This window comes from Bufo gargarizans, chromosome 1 (genome assembly GCF_014858855.1).
Source record: "Bufo gargarizans isolate SCDJY-AF-19 chromosome 1, ASM1485885v1, whole genome shotgun sequence".
NCBI classification, from domain to species: Eukaryota; Metazoa; Chordata; class Amphibia; order Anura; family Bufonidae; genus Bufo; species Bufo gargarizans.
This window is the reverse complement of record NC_058080.1, coordinates 656,976,567-656,985,220: the sequence shown is the minus strand read 5'-3', so window position 1 is coordinate 656,985,220 and position 8,654 is coordinate 656,976,567.

Genomic DNA, 8,654 nt, shown 5'->3' with positions numbered 1-8,654 from the left:
ATGTAGCCATGAGCATCAATATATTTATCATATTATGCAGGATGTGATTTATTTTTATTTTTATACATGCATACAAACTATATGATGGATGAATCCAGAAGCAGAAGGCTCGGTGTACTGTGTAGTGGCACTGCAAGGGTACTGCAACTCCACTCCCATTCAAGTGAATGAAAGCTGAGCTGCAGGACGCCGGCACTGGAAATTACACAGTGGACAGAGCCATCAATTCACCGTATAGATTCTGGCAGCTGCCTAAAACAGCTGATTGGTGAGGATCCCAAGTGTTGGCCCCCACCAGTTTGATATTGATAACCTATTCTGAAGTCCTGGAAATCCACTTTAATTTAATAAACCTGTAACATATTTATATATAATTGAAGATAGACTTTAACAATTTTTGAAGGTTCCTTTTTCCTTTCACAATTTCCACATTGGGCTGTATACTGTACATACTTTTTTGGGGAAAAAGTGTTATAATTACCCATACTGTAGCTGCTAATAAGATTTCAACCTTATTTCTATGTTAGGTTTATTATTTGTTCTCCTGCTATTAGCAGCACTTAAAGGGGTTATCCTAAGATATGAACCTATTAGCTAGCCACAAAATTAAAGGGGTTGTCCGAGTTATCAAAAAAAAATAATATAGCACTGAAAATCTGATATAAAACAGAGCTAAGCAAGTTTTATGCAAAATTATATAATATATATATATATATATATATAATTTCCCTGGTTCTTTTCTGGCCCTTTGTTTACATGCAATCTCTGCCCCTCCCCCTGCTCTGCTAAGGGAGTGGCTACAAGAGCTGCCCTGAGTGACATGTCTGCCTGCTGGGAGACTCTGCAGCATGTTGTATGTGTAGGACTACAAGTCCAAGCTGTATAATGACACTGCTAAGGGAGTAGATACAAGAGCTGCCCTGAGCGACATGTCTGCCTGCTGAGAGAATAAACAGCAACTTGTAAGTGTAGAACTACATGTCCCACCTGTATAATGACACTGCTAATACACATATGATCTTCCCCCTACCTTCTTGTGCAATGCTCTCTCTAGTATGTCAGCTCCAGTGCCCAGCATTGTCTCCTCACTGCCTGCAGAGCTGTGCAGCTGAAGGGGTTAAGAATCCTAGCAGAGAGTAGACGTCAGTGAAGGGGGGGGGAGAGAAGCTGACATTACAGGTCCTGTGACCCTCAGTGAAATCTGAGAAACCAAGCACTGCAGATAAAGTGAGTTAATTGGAAAGCTGTTACATTTGCTTAGTTAGGAACATAGAAAGAACAAAAAATAACTCGGATAACCCCTTTAAAGGGAACCTGTCATGTGGATATTTGATTGTAATCTAACTAATTATATACAATCATTAACTACTAAAAAGTACCTTAGTAGGGATGAGCGAACTCGAACTGTATAGTTCGGGTTCGTACCGAATTTTGGGGTGTCCGTGACACGGACCCGAACCCGGACATTTTCGTAAAAGTCCGGGTTCGGGTTCGGTGTTCGTCGCTTTCTTGGCGCTTTTGTGACGCTTTCTTGGCGCTTTTTGAAAGGCTGCAAAGCAGCCAATCAACAAGCGTCATACTACTTGCCCCAAGAGGCCATCACAGCCATGCCTACTATTGGCATGGCTGTGATTGGCCAGAGCACCATGTGACCCAGCCTCTATTTAAGCTGGAGTCACATAGCGCCGCCCGTCACTCTGCTCTGATTAGCGTAGGGAGAGGTTGCGGCTGCGACAGTAGGGCGAGATTAGGCAGATTAACTCCTCCAAAGGACTTGATTAACTGATCGATCTGCAGCTGTGGATCATTGAGCTGCTGATCCTCAATTGCTCACTGTTTTTAGGCTGCACAGACCGTTTGTCAGTCTCATTTTTCTGGGGTGATCGGCGGCCATTTTGTGTCTTGTGGTGCGCCAGCACAAGCTGCGACCAAGTGCATTTAACCCTCAATGGTGTGGTTGTTTTTTGGCTAAAGCCTACATCAGGGTGAAGCTGTCACACCAAGTGCATTTAACCAGCAATAGTCTGTTCATTTTTTGGCCATATACAAAATCAGGGGCAAGCTGCGCCTGTCACCAAGTGCATTTAACCCTCAATGGTGTGGTTGTTTTTTGGCTAAAGCCTACATCAGGGTGAAGCTGTCACACCAAGTGCATTTAACCAGCAATAGTCTGTTCATTTTTTGGCCATATACAAAATCAGGGGCAAGCTGCGCCTGTCACCAAGTGCATTTAACCCTCAATGGTGTGGTTGTTTTTTGGCTAAAGCCTACATCAGGGTGAAGCTGTCACACCAAGTGCATTTAACCAGCAATAGTCTGTTCATTTTTTGGCCATATACAAAATCAGGGGCAAGCTGCGCCTGTCACCAAGTGCATTTAACCCTCAATGGTGTGGTTGTTTTTTGGCTAAAGCCTACATCAGGGTGAAGCTGTCACACCAAGTGCATTTAACCAGCAATAGTCTGTTCATTTTTTGGCCATATCCCAGTCTAATTCTGTCACTAAATCCATACCGGTCACCCAGCGCCTAAATACTAGGCCTCAAATTTATATCCAGCTAAATCTGTCCCTAGTGCTGTAGCTGGGCGAGTTATTTAGTGTCCGTTCAAGCACATTTCTTGTTCTGGGTTGAAATACAATTCCCAATTTAGCAATTTCATAATTTAGTGGTTCCTGCTATATCAGAGCTCTTTGAAATCTATCCCAAAAAGGGTATATAATATTGAAGGTGCACATAGGGTCATTCAGAGTAACTTCACACACACCCGCTACTGTGTATTTCCAAGTCTAATTCTGTCACTAAATCCATACCGGTGACCCAGCGCCTAAATACTAGGCCTCAAATTTAATTCCCTCTAAATCTCTCGTTACCCACCGCTGTACTGTTGTTGCTGGGCAAGATATTTAGTGTCCGTCAAAGCACATTTTTTGTTCTGGGTTGAAGTACAATTCCCAATTTAGCAATTTCATAATTTAGTGGTTTCTGCTATATCAGAGCTATTTGAAATCTATCCCTAAAAGGGTATATAATATTGAAGGTGCACATAGGGTCATTCAGAATAACTTCACACACACCCGCTACTGTGTATTTCCAAGTCTAATTCTGTCACTAAACCCATACCTGTCACCCAGCGCCTAAATACTAGGGCCTCAAATTTAAATCCCTCTAAATCTCTCGTTACCCACCGCTGTACTGTTGTTGCTGGGCAAGATATTTAGTGTCCGTCAAAGCACATTTTTTGTTCTGGGTTGAAGTACAATTCCCAATTTAGCAATTTCATAATTTAGTGGTTCCTGCTATATCAGAGCTATTTGAAATCTATCCCAAAAAGGGTATATAATATTGAAGGTGCACATAGGGTCATTCAGAATAACTTCACACACACCCGCTACTGTGTATTTCCAAGTCTAATTCTGTCACTAAACCCATACCTGTCACCCAGCGCCTAAATACTTGGCCTCAAATTTAAATCCCTCTAAATCTCTCGTTACCCACCGCTGTACTGTTGTTGCTGGGCAAGATATTTAGTGTCCGTCAAAGCACATTTTTTGTTCTGGGTTGAAGTACAATTCCCAATTTAGCAATTTCATAATTTAGTGGTTTCTGCTATATCAGAGCTATTTGAAATCTATCCCTAAAAGGGTATATAATATTGAAGGTGCACATAGGGTCATTCAGAATAACTTCACACACACCCGCTACTGTGTATTTCCAAGTCTAATTCTGTCACTAAATCCATACCGGTGACCCAGCGCCTAAATACTAGGCCTCAAATTTAAATCCCTCTAAATCTCTCGTTACCCACCGCTGTACTGTTGTTGCTGGGCAAGATATTTAGTGTCCGTCAAAGCACATTTTTTGTTCTGGGTTGAAGTACAATTCGCAATTTAGCAATTTCATAATTTAGTGGTTTCTGCTATATCAGAGCTATTTGAAATCTATCCCTAAAAGGGTATATAATATTGAAGGTGCACATAGGGTCATTCAGAATAACTTCACACACACGCTTCTGTGCATTTCCAAGTCTAATTCTGTCACTAAATCCATACCGGTGACCCAGCGCCTAAATACTAGGCCTCAAATTTAATTCCCTCTAAATCTCTCGTTACCCACCGGTGTACTGTTGTTGCTGGGCAAGATATTTAGTGTCCGTCAAAGCACATTTTTTGTTCTGGGTTGAAGTACAATTCCCAATTTAGCAATTTCATAATTTAGTGGTTTCTGCTATATCAGAGCTATTTGAAATCTATCCCTAAAAGGGTATATAATATTGAAGGTGCACATAGGGTCATTCAGAATAACTTCACACACACGCTTCTGTGCATTTCCAAGTCTAATTCTGTCACTAAATCCATACCGGTGACCCAGCGCCTAAATACTAGGCCTCAAATTTAAATCCCTCTAAATCTCTCGTTACCCACCACTGTACTGTTGTTGCTGGGCAAGATATTTAGTGTCCGTCAAAGCACATTTTTTGTTCTGGGTTGAAGTACAATTCCCAATTTAGCAATTTCATAATTTAGTGGTTTCTGCTATATCAGAGCTATTTGAAATCTATCCCTAAAAGGGTATATAATATTGAAGGTGCACATAGGGTCATTCAGAATAACTTCACACACACGCTTCTGTGCATTTCCAAGTCTAATTCTGTCACTAAATCCATACCGGTGACCCAGCGCCTAAATACTAGGCCTCAAATTTAAATACCTCTAAATCTCTCGTTACCCACCGCTGTACTGTTGTTGCTGGGCAAGATATTTAGTGTCCGTCAAAGCACATTTTTTGTTCCGGGTTGAAGTACAATTCCCAATTTAGCAATTTCATAATTTAGTGGTTTCTGCTATATCAGAGCTATTTGAAATCTATCCCTAAAAGGGTATATAATATTGAAGGTGCACATAGGGTCATTCAGAATAACTTCACACACACGCTTCTGTGCATTTCCAAGTCTAATTCTGTCACTAAATCCATACCGGTGACCCAGCGCCTAAATACTAGGCCTCAAATTTAATTCCCTCTAAATCTCTCGTTACCCACCGGTGTACTGTTGTTGCTGGGCAAGATATTTAGTGTCCGTCAAAGCACATTTTTTGTTCTGGGTTGAAGTACAATTCCCAATTTAGCAATTTCATAATTTAGTGGTTTCTGCTATATCAGAGCTATTTGAAATCTATCCCTAAAAGGGTATATAATATTGAAGGTGCACATAGGGTCATTCAGAATAACTTCACACACACGCTTCTGTGCATTTCCAAGTCTAATTCTGTCACTAAATCCATACCGGTGACCCAGCGCCTAAATACTAGGCCTCAAATTTAATTCCCTCTAAATCTCTCGTTACCCACCGGTGTACTGTTGTTGCTGGGCAAGATATTTAGTGTCCGTCAAAGCACATTTTTTGTTCTGGGTTGAAGTACAATTCCCAATTTAGCAATTTCATAATTTAGTGGTTTCTGCTATATCAGAGCTATTTGAAATCTATCCCTAAAAGGGTATATAATATTGAAGGTGCACATAGGGTCATTCAGAATAACTTCACACACACCGCTTACTGTGCATTTCCAAGTCTAATTCTGTCACTAAATCCATACCGGTGACCCAGCGCCTAAATACTAGGCCTCAAATTTAAATCCCTCTAAATCTCTCGTTACCCACCGCTGTACTGTTGTTGCTGGGCAAGATATTTAGTGTCCGTCAAAGCACATTTTTTGTTCTGGGTTGAAGTACAATTCCCAATTTAGCAATTTCATAATTTAGTGGTTTCTGCTATATCAGAGCTATTTGAAATCTATCCCTAAAAGGGTATATAATATTGAAGGTGCACATAGGGTCATTCAGAATAACTTCACACACACGCTTCTGTGCATTTCCAAGTCTAATTCTGTCACTAAATCCATACCGGTCACCCAGCGCCTAAATACTAGGCCTCAAATTTATATCCCGCTGAATTTGAATACAATACATTGGGCCAAATAATATATTTGTTGTTGTGGTGAACCATAACAATGAGAAAAACATCTAGTAAGGGACGCGGACGTGGACATGGTCGTGGTGGTGTTAGTGGACCCTCTGGTGCTGGGAGAGGACGTGGCCGTTCTGCCACATCCACACGTCCTAGTGTACCAACTACCTCAGGTCCCAGTAGCCGCCAGAATTTACAGCGATATATGGTGGGGCCCAATGCCGTTCTAAGGATGGTAAGGCCTGAGCAGGTACAGGCATTAGTCAATTGGGTGGCCGACAGTGGATCCAGCACGTTCACATTATCTCCCACCCAGTCTTCTGCAGAAAGCGCACAGATGGCGCCTGAAAACCAACCCCATCAGTCTGTCACATCACCCCCATGCATACCAGGGAAACTGTCTCAGCCTCAAGTTATGCAGCAGTCTCTTATGCTGTTTGAAGACTCCGCTGGCAGGGTTTCCCAAGGGCATCCACCTAGCCCTTCCCCAGCGGTGAAAGACATAGAATGCACTGACGCACAACCACTTATGTTTCCTGATGATGAGGACATGGGAATACCACCTCAGCATGTCTCTGATGATGACGAAACACAGGTGCCAACTGCTGCGTCTTTCTGCAGTGTGCAGACTGAACAGGAGGTCAGGGATCAAGACTGGGTGGAAGACGATGCAGGGGACGATGAGGTCCTAGACCCCACATGGAATGAAGGTCGTGCCACTGACTTTCACAGTTCGGAGGAAGAGGCAGTGGTGAGACCGAGCCAACAGCGTAGCAAAAGAGGGAGCAGTGGGCAAAAGCAGAACACCCGCCGCCAAGAGACTCCGCCTGCTACTGACCGCCGCCATCTGGGACCGAGCACCCCAAAGGCAGCTTCAAGGAGTTCCCTGGCATGGCACTTCTTCAAACAATGTGCTGACGACAAGACCCGAGTGGTTTGCACGCTGTGCCATCAGAGCCTGAAGCGAGGCATTAACGTTCTGAACCTGAGCACAACCTGCATGACCAGGCACCTGCATGCAAAGCATGAACTGCAGTGGAGTAAACACCTTAAAACCAAGGAAGTCACTCAGGCTCCCCCTGCTACCTCTTCTGCTGCTGCCGCCTCGGCCTATTCTGCTGCTGCCGCCTCGGCCTCTTCCTCCGCCTCTGGAGGAACGTTGGCACCTGCCGCCCAGCAAACAGGGGATGTACCACCAACACCACCACCACCACCTCCGTCACCAAGCGTCTCAACCATGTCACACGCCAGCGTTCAGCTCTCCATCTCACAAACATTTGATAGAAAGCGTAAATTCCCACCTAGCCACCCTCGATCCCTGGCCCTGAATGCCAGCATTTCTAAACTACTGGCCTATGAAATGCTGTCATTTAGGCTGGTGGACACAGACAGCTTCAAACAGCTCATGTCGCTTGCTGTCCCACAGTATGTTGTTCCCAGCCGCCACTACTTCTCCAAGAGAGCCGTGCCTTCCCTGCACAACCAAGTATCCGATAAAATCAAGTGTGCACTGCGCAACGCCATCTGTAGCAAGGTCCACCTAACCACAGATACGTGGACCAGTAAGCACGGCCAGGGACGCTATATCTCCCTAACTGCACACTGGGTAAATGTAGTGGCAGCTGGGCCCCAGGCGGAGAGCTGTTTGGCGCACGTCCTGCCGCCGCCAAGGATCGCAGGGCAACATTCTTTGCCTCCTGTTGCCACCTCCTCCTTCTCGGCTTCCTCCTCCTCTTCTTCCACCTGCTCATCCAGTCAGCCACACACCTTCACCACCAACTTCAGCACAGCCCGGGGTAAACGTCAGCAGGCCATTCTGAAACTCATATGTTTGGGGGACAGGCCCCACACCGCACAGGAGTTGTGGCGGGGTATTGAACAACAGACCGACGAGTGGTTGCTGCCGGTGAGCCTCAAGCCCGGCCTGGTGGTGTGTGATAATGGGCGAAATCTCGTTGCAGCTCTGGGACTAGCCAATTTGACGCACATCCCTTGCTTGGCGCATGTGCTGAATTTGGTGGTGCAGAAGTTCATTCACAACTACCCCGACATGTCAGAGCTGCTGCATAAAGTGCGGGCCGTCTGTTCGCGCTTCCGGCGTTCACATCCTGCCGCTGCTCGCCTGTCTGCGCTACAGCGTAACTTCGGCCTTCCCGCTCACCGCCTCATATGCGACGTGCCCACCAGGTGGAACTCCACCTTGCACATGCTGGACAGACTGTGCGAGCAGCAGCAGGCCATAGTGGAGTTTCAGCTGCAGCACGCACGGGTCAGTCGCACTACAGAACAGCACCACTTCACCACCAATGACTGGGCCTCCATGCGAGACCTGTGTGCCCTGTTGCGCTGTTTCGAGTACTCCACCAACATGGCCAGTGGCGATGACACCGTTATCAGCGTTACAATACCACTTCTATGTCTCCTTGAGAAAACACTTAGGGCGATGATGGAACAGGAGGTGGCCCAGGAGGAGGAGGAGGAGGATGAGGAAGAGGGGTCATTTTTAGCACTTTCAGGCCAGTCTCTTCGAAGTGACTCAGAGGGAGGTTTTTTGCAACAGCAGAGGCCAGGTACAAATGTGGCCAGCCAGGGCCCACTACTGGAGGACGAGGAGGACGAGGATGAGGAGGAGGTGGAGGAGGATGAGGATGAAGCATGGTCACAGCGGGGTGGCACCCAACGCAGCTCGGG